Consider the following 14,120-nt stretch of genomic DNA (forward strand, 5'->3'; position numbering starts at 1 on the left):
GCTAACCATTTATGCCAGGCCCGTATTCAGTTAAACATTATGAATGCAAAATGAGTAATCAAATTGATTTCATTGAAAGCAGGATTAGTTTTCCGTTTGCTTCAACAGTGTAAAATTTTGCTCTCATTTTTGCTGTGTTAACCGTTAAGTCAACCAAAATGAGATCAACTAGAGTATTCAAAATAAGTTACATCATAACAGCAAATTTTGATTTCAATTTGATCTTCAGCTTTGCTCGGGTAGGCAATCATTCAAGGCTCATACAAATTTATTTATTTTTGTATGGACAATTGTCTACGCAAGGGGAGGGGGGGGTCAAGAAACAAAAAAAAAACTGTCTACGTAGTTAATGAACAGGCCTTATCTGAAGTTTATAGAAATAGAACTTTTTTATCGAACATGTTGAACAGGTACACAATATATTTACTAAATTCTCAGGGTAAATTTTGTTCATCAATGTTTAGTTGTGTGAAAGATTTAGCTTGAACAAAATGGTTAGTTTTGACCTGAGTATAAAAAGAAATTTTGACATACATAAAATGTAAAACCTATTTAAATTATACAAACAAGATTATTTTCCTGGTGGACTTATGAAATTCCTGGTTTTTTCCCGGTGAAAATAAATTCCCGACTTTTTCTCGGTTTTCCTGGTTTTCCTGGTTCACTTGCCACCCTGGAATATGGACTCTGGGGACCACGAGATGGTTCACCAGAAGATCCGGAACATCCGTAAAAATGGTCAATTCATGAAACTGATCCTAGAACTTTGCGGTTTTTTCGAAACCACTTATAGACGTCTTATCAGAATGTATTCGTAGTTATGACCTTAATTTTGACTCTGGGGACTACGGAATGATCCACTATAATATCCGGAACATCCGTAAAAGTGGTCAATTCATGAAACTGATCCTAGAGCTCTACGGATTTTTCGGAACCACTCATAAACGTCTTATCTGAATGAATTCGGAGTTGTGACCGAAAAATGGACCCTGGGGACTACGGGATGATCCACTAGAAGATCCGGAACATCCGTAAAATAGGTAAATTCATGAAACTGATCCTAGAGCTCCGCGGTTTTTTCAAACGACTTATAGACGTCTTATCATAATGTATTCGGAGTTATACTCTGGGGACTACGGAATGGTCCACTATAATATCCGGAACATCCGTAAAAGTGGTCAATTAATGAAACTGATCCTAGAGCTCTACGGATTTTTCGGAACCACTCATAAACGTCTTATCAGAATTTATTCGGAGTTGTGACCGAAAAATCGACCCTGGGGACTACATAATGGTCCTTTATAATATCCGGAACATCCGTAAAAGTGGTCAATTCATGAAACTGACCCTAGAGCTCCGCGAATTTTTCAAAACCACTCATAAACATCTTATCAGAATTAATTTGGAGTTGTGATATGGACCCTGAAGGCTACAGGATGGTTCACTAGATGATCTGGAATATCCGTAAAAGTGGTCAATGCATAAAACTGATCCTAGAGCTCCACGGTTTTTTCAAAACCACTCATAGACGTCTTATCAGAATGTATTCGGAGTTGTGTTCGGAATAAAGACTCTGGAGGCTACGGGATGGTCCACCGGATGATCCGGAACATTCGTAAAATAGTTCAATTCATGAAACTGACCCTAGAGCTCCACAGTTTTTCTCGAAACCACTCATAAACGTCTTATAAGAATGTATTCAGAGTTGTGACCGGCCCTGGGGACCACAGGATCGTTCAATAGAAGATCCGGAACATTCGTAAAAGTGGTCAACCCATGAAACTGATCCTAGAGCTATGCGGGTTTTTAGAAACCACTCATAGACACCTTATCAGAATGAATTCGGAGTTGAGTTCAGAAGACTACGGGATGGCCCATCGGAAGATCCGGAACATCCCTAAAAGCGCTCAATTCATGAAATTGTTTCTAGAGCTCCACGATTTTTTTAGAAAGCACTCATAGACATCTTATCACAATGAAATCGGAATTTTGACCATACAATTTATACTGGGGACCAAGATTCGGAACATTCTTAAAAGTGATTAATTCATGTCATGTACTGCTCCACGGTTGTTTTTTTTTCAATAATAAATTAATATGAATAATAACTTAATAAGACGATGTTTTCAAATAGCTTATTGATTAAATTTTGATGTGATGAATTAAAATTATAAACATTGAAGCTAGTCCCTCGTTAACTTGTAATTCCCAAGAAAGATCTCCAAGAAGTCAAGGGAAATAAGTCCAAGAAATCCAAAGAATAATATTCAAACATTCCGTTAAAAGTGTCTAGAAGTCATTAAATACTTAAATACCACCTATAAATCATCCATGATATTAATTTTTTTTAAATATGTCTATGAGCAGTTCTAAAAAACCACAGAGTGCCTATTCACTTTAACGGATGTTCCGGTGGACCATCCAACGAACCCTTTGGTCCATTTTCCAGTCACAACTGAGTTCAGAGTTCATTCTGATGAGACGTCTATTATTTTACAGAGGAGCGTTCTTGGTCTCCAGGGTCTATTTTCCGATCATAACTCCGAATTCATAATTATAAGACGTCTATGAAAGTTTTCGAAAAAAAAATACGGAGTTCTTGGATCAGTTCCATGAATTGACCTCTTTTACGAATGTTTCGGATCTTTCGGAGGAACATCCACTGCACAATAGTCTCATTGACGTTTTATCAGAAAGAATTTGGAGTTGCGACCGGATTTGAAAATACAACCTTTTTTTATTATTTGAGATAGACCAATGCAATGTTATTGTAGATCAATCAATTCGAAGCAACTTTGGTGAAGACACCAAATTTTTATCTCTTATGGTTCATGAGTTATGATTTTTTTAAACAAGCAGGTTAGGGTAGCCCCAAAAAAAGAGATTTCTTCGAATATTTTTTTTATAAGTTCATTTCTCGTAAAAACCTTGTTTTGGTTGCATTTAGAACTTCTGATGACGCATATTTTTGCTGAAGCAACCAGGCTGCTATATTTTTTAGGTAATTAGAAAATTAATGAAGATTTTCTTCGAAAAAATGATTCTATTAAAATGAAAATGTCTCTAAATGGAGCAAACCGATTTTCAAACTATTGATTTCATATAAAAGATCGTGTTTTTTTATCAAAAATTAGACATTACTTTTAAAATAAAGGAGATATCAAATTAGTGGCTTCTGCAAAAATATGCGTCATAAAAACTTCTAAAAGTATTTAGAATAACGTTTTTATGAAAGGTTAGGGTAAATATTTTTTATACGTTGATCACCAATAATAATATTTAAAGAAAGCCGATTTTCTAGGGGTCACTCTAACCTAATCATAAGTCATGAACCATAAGAGATAAAAATTTAATGCCATCAGCAAAGTTGGTAACACTGTATTAGTCTATCTCAAATAATAAAAAATGTTGAATTTTCAAATCACCAAATCACCAATTTTAAGGACCACCCTAATTTCAAATCGGTCAAAAATACGAAGAAATTTTCCCCAAGACACCATATACGAAACACCAGTTCAAAAAAGATTGGGAATTTAATTTTGAAACCAATGAAGATTATAAATATGTTGAAAATGTGCTTCAGGAAAGATTTGAAGATGTAGTAACAATCACTGGACGAGCGAAGCATATTTGCCAGTGAATATTCCGACCAGTCAGATTCCTTGGACAATGAGGTTTGCTTTCCTCTTGATAATACCGCCGAAGTTCTCGTGTCAAGAAAACGGTTGATTATAATGAAAAATAAGTAGTAGTTGCACTACCTCTCTAAAAGAAAATAAATAAAAATGAATTGAAATTAGACCTGTGCGCCGATCAAAATATTTTCGGCGGTGGCGTGATATGTTGTTTTCTACCGGCGGCGGCGGCGTGGCGGCGTCACGCCGTTTGCTTTCGGCTCGGCGGCGTGGCGGCGTTGGTCGGCGTGAGTTTATTTTTAATGATTTAGAAAAAAAAATACTTCCCAAGCCAATTGCACATCAACAAAAAATGCTACCCCCATTTGAGTTCAGATTACTCAAAATCGCTAAAACTAAGGTCACTCATAGTATGAGTAAATTTTCCGACACTTTCCCGGGGAAAACTTCTCGAATATGGGGAAAATTTAAGAAAATTATACACAGGTTAGAAGTGTACTAGTAGACAGACTAAAACCACAATCAGTTTTCCTCGTATTCGAGAAGTTTTCCTCGGAAAAGTGTGGGGAAATTGACTTATTCTATGAGTGACCTACGTTTTCACGAATTTGAGTAACCTAAACTCAAATATGAGTAACTCTTACTAAGTTTTGAGCGTTTTCATTGGTCGTGCATGTGGAATTTGCTTATAAAAGTATGTCAAGTGCTTGTTAAAATTGCATACGGTGTTACAAGCCTTTTGTCAAGTATAAGAAAAGTACGTTATGTAGGGGTGGATAGTATATAATAGCAATCTGTTGCATTACCTAATAGCCACTGCTTACTGCAAAACTCTATTTTTGCAAATACTGTAATTGTCATGAATGGAGATTGTTTTATTCACATTGTTAGGGTGGATGCCTGGCCGACATACAGATACGGTCAGCCCAGCTGTGTTAAAAACTCGTTACACCCCAGACAACCAGAAGTCGTATAATAATGTACAGACAGTATCGTAAATTGTTACACTTTTAGTCAAAATCGCATATAAGAATGGCATACCTCGCGTTATGTTTAAGTTAAATCGTATAGAATGCAAATTTCCGACCAATATGCGATGACTCATTTTTCCATCGTACTGTATCACAAATTAAATCGGATTACATCGTAAGACTTTTCAAAATGAATTTATTATTACAGATTAAATCGTATATGATGTTAAATCAACTCGTTTAAAATTAAATTAAAATATGCACGTATATGGCCTCCACTTTTGTACGTATAAGCCATTTCTTTGCATTATATAGGAATTGTTTGTTTGTATATATGTTTGTATATCACGAAAACAACTTTGAATATACGTGCATTCTGGTTGTCTGGGACACAAAACCTTGCGAACCAAGGCTGCCAACCAAGGATACTTTTTTTTCCTCTGTTCGGGACCTAACACTACTGCGACCAGTAAATTGATCTATTGTAGTATATCCCGTGTCCTTAGTTTAGTGCATGTCGTATTACTCCATCACTATTGAGAAATGATGAAGTATTCGATTTTTTTTACAGTTGCCACTCTTGCATTCATCGCAAGGATCCGACTCTAATTGAAAGGTCCCGCTATTTATACCCTTCGGAGTGTTAAAACACCCTCCAAAGGTGCGCCCCTTTGTCAGTCAAAATTGAATTCCTTAGCAACAAAATTAAGGTATGACACCGATAATGACGATGCATCAGAACCCTAGTCTAAACCACTTAAAACTAGGGAACAACGAAGAGAAGATTAGGCATCACATAGATGAAGACAACTAACTCATTTTTTGCCTTGTTTCAAGATCATCCTCGGTAGACAAAGCCAAGTCTTGTCACTATCAACAAGGCATGAAAAGTAACAAGGACTAAGATGTGTTCCTTGGATTACTGAAAAATCCTGTTCCCCTAGTTTGAAGTAGTCAGGACTAGGAATCGGTGGTAGATCTTTTATCCCGTAACGTACCACGAAAAGGTGATCTACCCACGTTACGGGGCAAAGATACTTACTTAAGGGTCCTGTACACCACCGGAGGTGCAAAGGGTCAACGCGAAAGACTTCCATCCTGGGCGGCTGTTCGCTTTTGTCTTGACCTGGGCCCAGGTCAGATTCCTATCGACTAGCTTTATTTCCTTGTTGAGGCTCCGCCGCCCCTGGGTCTGCCTCTGCTGCGATGTCCTGCCGGATTCCAATCCAGCGCTTGCTTTCAGATTTCGTTCCCGCCTTGTCGAAGTATGTGGCCGACCCACCTCCACTTTCGCTCACGAATTTCTGTTGCTATCGGCTTCAGATGACATCGAGTATGGAGCTCGGCATTCGAGATCAAGTTGTGAGGCATCCAGGCACGAATTATATACCGCAGGCATCGGTTGATGAATACCTGCAGCTTCTGAGTGTTCTCCGCTGATACACACCACGTCTCGCTGGCGTATAACAACACAGATTTCACGTTCGAGTTGAAAATTCGGATTTTGGTGCGTTTACTTATCTGGTTGGATCTCCATACGTTTCGTAAACTCGCAAAGGCAGCCCTAGCCTTCTTGATTCGTGCACCTATGTCGCTCTTGGTCCCGCCGTCCAACGCTATTTGGCTGCTAAGATATTGGAAACTTTCGACCTTCTCCATTGCTTGCCCCACTACCGTAAAGTTGGAAGGGTTGCCCGTGTTGATATCCAACGATTTGGTCTTGTTGACGTTGATGGTGAGACCCGCCGCAGAGGAGCGTTCGGCTAGGTCATTGAGCTTACTCTGCATATCAGAGCGCCGTTGTGCTAGTAGAGCAACATCATCAGCCAAATCGAAGTCGTTGAGATGCTCCATGGTGATAGGCTGCCAAAGCAGCCCACGGTTCGGTACACGGTCAATTGCACCCACCATGATCTCGCCGATTACGATGAGAAACAGTAGCGGTGATAGTATACATCCTTGTCTCACACCAGCGACTACCCGGATAGGGTCGGACAACCCAAGAAACATTGCAGGTTTTATCGCGGTTTTATAGCATTCTACAAGTCTAAATCATGGTCTACAGAACCCTCATAAAACCAAAATTGTTACTTGGGAAGGCTCCGTTATGCAGAACTCTGCACGTGAAAGCCTCATACTGCGCTTCGATGAGGTTGACGATTTTATCCGGGACTTTCTTGCATCTCAGGGCGCCCCACAGATTCTCGTGATTGAGTCGGTCTAAATCATTTTCGTAGTCAATGAATACCAAATAAAGGGACTCTTGGAATTCATTGACTTGCTCCAGGATGATACGGAGTGTGACAATATGGTATACACAAGATCATCAGAATCCTGCTTGCTACCGCCAGAGAGTCGCGTCGATCTTCTCCTGTATCCGATGCAGGTTAACTGTGCACAGAACTTTGAGAACAATACACAATAACATGATGCCTCGGCAATTGTCGCACACAGTCAAAGCCCCCTTCTTTGGGACCTTCAATAAGACACCCTGCATCCAGTCGGCTAGAAAAGTCGCGGTGTCCCAGAGATTACATAATAGTTGGTGCAACATTTGAGCGGACAGCATGGAGTCAGCTTTGAGCATCTCTGCTGATATGCGATCGACCCCTGGAGCCTTGTTGGATTTCATGCAAGGATACTGCAGCTTTGTAATTTTCCAAAAGCATAGAATATCTCCACCTACAACGTTGTTTGGGTAGCGGTGCCGGTGGTGTAGTGGTAAACGTGATTGCCTCTCACCCCAGCAGGCCTGGGTTTAATCCCAGTCGGCGCCGCTGGGATGTTCTGAGGCATACCATCTCTGATCACGTCTTCCTTCGCAAAGGAAGTAAAACCGTTCAGGGTGGCCACTGAATTTTCATTTTGAAATTCCCGGTTCGAACCTTAAAAATTTCCCAGTTGTTAATTTTCAACAAATAACGAAATTGAACGTATTTAAAAAAAACGTGCTGAAAGGAATTTATTGAAAGGATAAAAAAGTGATATAAGAAGAAACTTTTCTTCAAAATTTGTGATTAATAGCAATCTTTGTAGAAACATAATTAAAATGTGAGATTTTGAAAATTTTCAAGAACACAGATTTGAAAAAAGTGGTTATAAAAAATTACAGAACAATCTATAGAATCTTGCGGACATGCCCTGTTTTTTTTTTTATTAAAATTTAAAAGAATTAAAAGCGTTGATTTCAAACAAATATTGAGAAGGATTCCCACACAGTTTTCGAAGGACAAGTTCTGAGCAGATCTCCAGAATTATTCTGACATGAAGTCCTTAGAAATTGTAAGATGAATTTGGAGGGATTTCTGTGGAGAAGAATGCAAGTTCTAAATTAAATTGAAGGTAATTTTAGAAGATTTCAAAAGGAGTTGTGAAAAAAAAAACTTTAAGGAAAAATCCTCCGTGATTCCGAGGAGACTTGTATGGGGATCGTGAGGAAAATGACAGATGCATTTTAAGAAGAATTCCAAGAGAATTGTGATCAGAATTCAACAAGAAACAGAGTTCTAAGAGTGTTCTGGCAATAATTTGCTGAAAACTAGAAACAAATTCTTTAAAATACTCCAAACGGTTTCTAAATAAAAAATTGAAAGATTTCTTCTGTTTTGAATAGAGTTAAAATAAATTTTTGAAAAGATTTCTAAAGGAATCAAAATCTCCGAATAGGTTCAAGGGAATTCTAAGAAGGATTTAAATTCAATTCTTAGAAGGGGTTTCAAGGAAATCCCAAAAAGAAATTAACGGTAATTATTACGTGGAGTGTTTTCTGGTTAATTGCCGAAAATTCCATGATAATTTAGAGCAGAGTTCCAAGTTAATTTTGGAATTCATACCATGAGCATTTTGAGCAACGAAAAATTCAAACCTTGGAAAATAATATTTCAGTTTTGGTTTTTACAAATATTTGTTTCCAAAGTCCAGCATCTTCAATATTTTCTTTCAAGGACCATACACTTTACATCTGAAAATGAAACGACGAAAATCAATTTGCAATATTGCTGAGTGATTAAATTCTAAAAACAATAAGACGGGAAACAGAAAAAAAAACATGCAGCAAATAGAGCAAGACATTCATTTGGTAAAGGATCACTTTATTTTAATGGTTTATTCTGAAATTCTGGTGTAAAAATTTGTTCCTATGGTATGGTTAATTTATTTTTCCCGGATCTCTTCCCGGGTTTTTCCCGGTTTTCCCGGTTACTTTTCAAATTCCCGGATATTTCCCGGTATTCCCGGTTTCCCCGGTTTGCTGGCCACCCTGGCCGTTGTTTCCGCGTTCATGGGTCGATAGGTAGGGTCCAGGCGTGGAAGCTGCCTCCCTGGCGTCGGTGGCATTGGTGCTCAGCACGGAAAACAAGATCGATGGAAAACAAATCATTTGTATTGAGAGGTAATTGTTTTGCATTATGTTTGCTCTAAAATAAAATGCTTGATATAGTTTTTAGTTTATTAATCCCAAAGAGAAAAATAAAGGAAACGAAATGTTTGCCCATTTGTGTATTTTTGACTCATTTCCAAATTTTATTTATTTATGGGAATCAGAAGAAATAACAGTTCTGGCTGTGTTACTCAATTTAGAGTAGATCTGATTTTAAGTAGCCACGAATGAGCGTGCGTTCAAGATGCATTTTACCGAAAAGATGTTGCGGTATTTTCATCGGCGTGACATAAATTTATTCGGCGGCGTGAACTATTTTACTGCGGCGGCGCGCCGGCTCAATTTCATCGGCGGCGGCGGCGTATGAAAATCGTCGGCGGCGGCGGCGTGGCGCGGCGGCGCACAGGTCTAATTGAAATAGGGTTTTGTTTCTTCTGCAATACATAAATCCCCGCCAAGATTATTTGACTTTTCATAATCGCTTGTTATTATCTTGCGCATTCTTATTTCCATGTCTGGTAACAATCACCAACAGATAACTATGAATGATACGGATGATTTTCAGTTTTAGTAAGTCAAGGTTCTTGATTGTAATACAATATATATGGGTAAGTAGGTATTTAAGCTGCTACGCGTACGGACGGTTTGCGATTAGTAAGAACAATTTGATTTTTTAAAGAAGAGCGCTAGACCGGTCATCAGTTTTTCGGGCATATCTCAAAACCGGTATGAGGTACCATCTTGAAATTTTCACCGAAAAAAGCTAATAAATTTCAAATATGACGTTTTTTTTATAAAAAAAAACCATGATACAGACGATAATTTGCACAGCTTTTCTTGTGGATTTTCTTTAATAGTGAAAACCTTCATGTAGTGGTAAAAGTGATTACCTCTAACCCCAGCAGGCCTGGGTTCAATCTCAGTCGGCGCCGCCGGGATGTTCTGAGGCATAACATCTCTGATCACGGGGAAGTAAACCCGTTGGTCCCCGGTTCATGAGATGATGTGTCGATAGGTAGGGTCCAGGTGTGGGAGCTGCCTCCCTGGCGTCGGTAGCATTAGTGCTCAGCACGGAAAACAAATCAAGGAAAAAAAAAAAATTAATGCGAAATTTATTTCCAACTGTATTTTTGATGAATAGTTGGTAAAATTTCAAGTATTTTTTGTTATTTGCCTTTGACTGTGCAATGCTTGGTTCAAAAGTTATGATTTTTTTTAATTAGTGATGTACGCGAAAATCGGAAAACTTTAACTAGGGTTTTCCGGAAAAATGGCAACCCAGATTTTTTTGAAATTCACTTTTGTTAATATATCTATGAACTCTACCTATGGGCGAAGTTTCATAGAAATCGAAGACCTTTGGCCCAATTTGTCCGATAATTAAAAAAATCCCCTTATGCGCAACGATTGTAGGCCAAACGTGGTAGGTACAATAATTCAAAATAGGGTGATAGCGGACCTTAAATTACGTAAAAACTTATTCTACCACACACTATACCTCAATTCCTGTTTACAAAGGAGATATTAAGGTTTAGATGATTGTGAATACCCTTGCTTTGAACCGCCTTAACGGCAATGCCAAACTACTTTGCGATCAAGAATTGTGTCTTGTCTATCTTGTTTTACGTACTGAGTACCAATGCTACCGACGCCAAGAAGGCATTTTCTACACCTGGACCCTACTCGAGCAAATTCGGATATCAAAATACACTGGAGTCGCTCTTTACGCGGGGGATACGTGCCGCGTAAAAAAACCCCCTTGAATTTCGAAATCCGCGTAAATTCCTAATTCCACGTACGATATATGTACGATCCTATAACACTAAACCGAAAGAAAAATTTGATTTTTTTTTAAAGAAGAGCGCTAGACCGGTCATCAGTTTGTCGGGCATATCTCAAAAACGGTATGAGATACCATCTTTAAATTTTCACCGGAAAAAGATAATAAATTCCCAAATATGACAACGTTTTTTTTTGATAAAAAACCCATGATACAGACGATAATTTCCACAACTTTTCTTGTGGATTTACTTTACTTTAACCTTCATGTAGCGGCGCCGGTGGTGTAGTGGTAAGCGTGATTACCTCTCATCCCAGCAGGCTTGGTTTCAATCCCAGTCGGCGCCACCGGGATATTTTGAGGCATAACATCTCAGATCACGTCTTCCTTCGGAAGGGAAGTAAAGCCGTTGGTCCCCGGTTCACGAGTTGATGGGTAGATAGGTAGGGTTCAGGTGTGGGGGCTGCCTCCCTGGCGTCGGTAGCATTAGTGCTCAGTACTAAGGTTTTCCGGAAAAATTGGCACGCGAGATTTTTTTTGAAATTCACTTTTGTTAATATATCTATGAACTCTACCTATGGGCAAAGTTTCATAGAAATCGAAGACCCTTCGGCCCAATTTGTCCGATAATTAAAAAAAATCCCCTTATGCCCAACGATTTTATGCCAAACGAGGTAGGTACAATAATCTAAAATAGAGTGAAAGCGGACCTTAAATTACGTGAAAACATATTCTACTACACTATACCTCAATTCCTGTTTATAAAGGAGATATTAAGGTTTTGATGATTGTGAATACCCTTGCTTTGAACCGCCTTAACGGCAATGCCAAACCACTTAACGATCAACAACTAAATGGCAAATTTAGCTAGAAGTATGCGCAGCTGACAACTTTTTTCGTCGATCTTGTTTTCCGTACTGAGTACCAATGCTACCGACGCCAGGGAGGCAGTTTCCACACCTGGACCCTACCCGAGCAAAGTCGGATATCAAAATACACTGGAGTCGCTTTTTACGCGGGCAGATACGTGGAAAAAACCACGTAAATTCCGAAATCCACGTATGCTGTCAAGAACGCTTATATCATAATATCACAAGTTTTCACTTTGTTTTCATCAACGACCCATCAACTCATGAACCGGATTTACTTCCCGTCCGAAGGAAGGCGTGATCAGAGATTTTATGCGTCAGAACATCCCGGCGGCGCCGACTGGGATTGAACCTAGGCCTGCTAAGGTGAGAGGTAATCACCTTAAGCAGACAATAAAAACAAAATGAAAACTATGTTTGATATTTTGATATAAGCGTTCGTGATAACATATTTTGCCTACCGTGTGGTCGAGTTAACAGTAATCATAACAAAAATGAGATCTAAATGGCATATGAAGGATATTAAAAGATAACAAATCATGTTTTCCTGATAACAAATCTATGTATGCGTTTTCATATCACTCCACTAAATTAAGCCCGCAACAAGGTGCAAAAACTAGCCAAGGGGGGATCATTTCCTAGCATAACTTTGGCATCATATTGAAAAACATAAAAATGTCTGCGTAGTAATTTAGTATATGTAACAGCCCGAAAAAAAAAATTACAGTGAAATTTTCAGTGGAAACAATGCTCTAACATTAATATTTATTGTCGACAATAAAAATGATTGTTATAATGTTATACCCTTCCGAAAACGGCAAAAGTGCTACCTAGATGTACAATGAAGGTACATAATAAAATGTTGTTACAATGATTTTTATCGTATTTTTCATTTATTTTATTGTTAACATGATTCGACCATGAACAATAATGAACAACTCTATTACAATAAAAATTGTCGTTACATTAAATATTGATGTGTTTTCATTGTGGGTTACGTCACGAACAATAAAAATAAATCTAATTGAAGCATGCAGACTATGAGAGAGTCAGCTACACTCAATGAGGTACAGAGAGAGGTGAAGCAGATCGTGAAATATGGTTGTATTAGTAAACCAAAAAATCAACGTAAACGCAAGTAGTGACGTCACTAATTGCTTGTATCGTACACGGGTTTTACTCACACAACTTAACCGATTGCTTCACCTCGGTAATACAGCTCATTGAGCTACACTGCCAATGTAATCAAGATAGGCGCTGTCCGTAAAGGATCTGGCTTTGACAGTTCGTTTGGCTGACTGATATCGGACTTGCTCTATTCGTTGCCAAGTCAATTGAACGCCTACGACCAGATCGGTTTGAGTTGAATTCAACTCACCTGCCTCATCTAAATCCCGCTTAATGCAGACCTTTTCCGTGCAGTCAATAATCATACAATAATAGTAAAAAAATCCACCACTTGAAGATATCAGGAAGGAATTCTCAGGTGGAAGCATATTTCATGGGCGATTCTCTCCAGTCGAATGTATTAACTTATCAACGACGCTCAACAACCAAGGGGGCGTGACCTAGGGAGATCGAGTGCAGGGGAGTTGGCCTGCATTTCTCACAAGTTCCGGATCGAATCTCAATCCAAAACCAGTAAAAAAAAGGACTCACCCGTAACAGATTTACTTACGCCCTTCCCTTCCCGGGGCGATTTTATTTTTTTTTGATTTTTTCAAAGTCGATAAAGTAGATCTGTCTAGCCAACACATACACTCTAAAGTACACTGTTATTTTTTTTTAATCAATAAATTCGCCAACCAACAGTAAAATAACAATAAAATATACTGTTATTGAAAAAAAATTATATGGGGAAATCTCGAAAATTTCATTGTTAAGATACTTAACAACCCCCCTTTTTTATTGTAAATTTTCCATTTACCATGAAATTTACTGTTTAGTACAACAAAAATCAAGGTAAATTTATTGTAGACGTAACAATATAAATCATTGTTAAGACAATAGTTTTCGTCTTATTGTTACATTGTTTTTTAATGTATTTTTGTTGTTATTTTTTTTCGGGAGGTATTAAAACATGATATTTTTTGCTATCTGCTAACCCTGCTGCGATGGACAGTGGATATAGCGCATGCTTCTATTAGATAAATTTTACATTTTGTTCTTGATTGCAAAGTGGATTGTTATTGCCGCTAGGGTGGTCACAAACTTTAAAACCTTAATATCTCCGGACTACTGTAAGAGGTATTGTGTAGAACATTATTTTTTTGCATGGTTTGAGGTTCTTTCTTTTTTTCCGGATGGACAATAAGCTATCCTGATCAGTGCTGAGATTTGTCATTGTTATTGACAGACTTTCGCGCGATATTGACAAAATTGTTTTTCACATAGTCACTGACAGACTTGATCGTCAAAAAAAACCTTCGTCAAAATCTCATTCATTTTTTCGTCAATGACTAAGACTAATAGCGAATTCGTTTATTT

The 14,120-nt window shown here is 38.2% G+C and overlaps 1 protein-coding gene across 2 annotated transcripts in view; it reads right to left on the reverse strand.

Annotated features, from left to right (window-relative positions):
• faf (ubiquitin carboxyl-terminal hydrolase-like faf) overlaps positions 1–14,120 on the reverse strand; it is a 138,461-nt gene that overhangs the window by 47,309 nt on the left and 77,032 nt on the right. The window lies entirely within an intron of this gene.

This window comes from Ochlerotatus camptorhynchus, unplaced genomic scaffold (genome assembly GCF_037179485.1).
Source record: "Ochlerotatus camptorhynchus isolate MF236.1 unplaced genomic scaffold, CSIRO-AGI_Acam_v1.1 ptg000889l, whole genome shotgun sequence".
Taxonomy (NCBI): Eukaryota; Metazoa; Arthropoda; class Insecta; order Diptera; family Culicidae; genus Ochlerotatus; species Ochlerotatus camptorhynchus.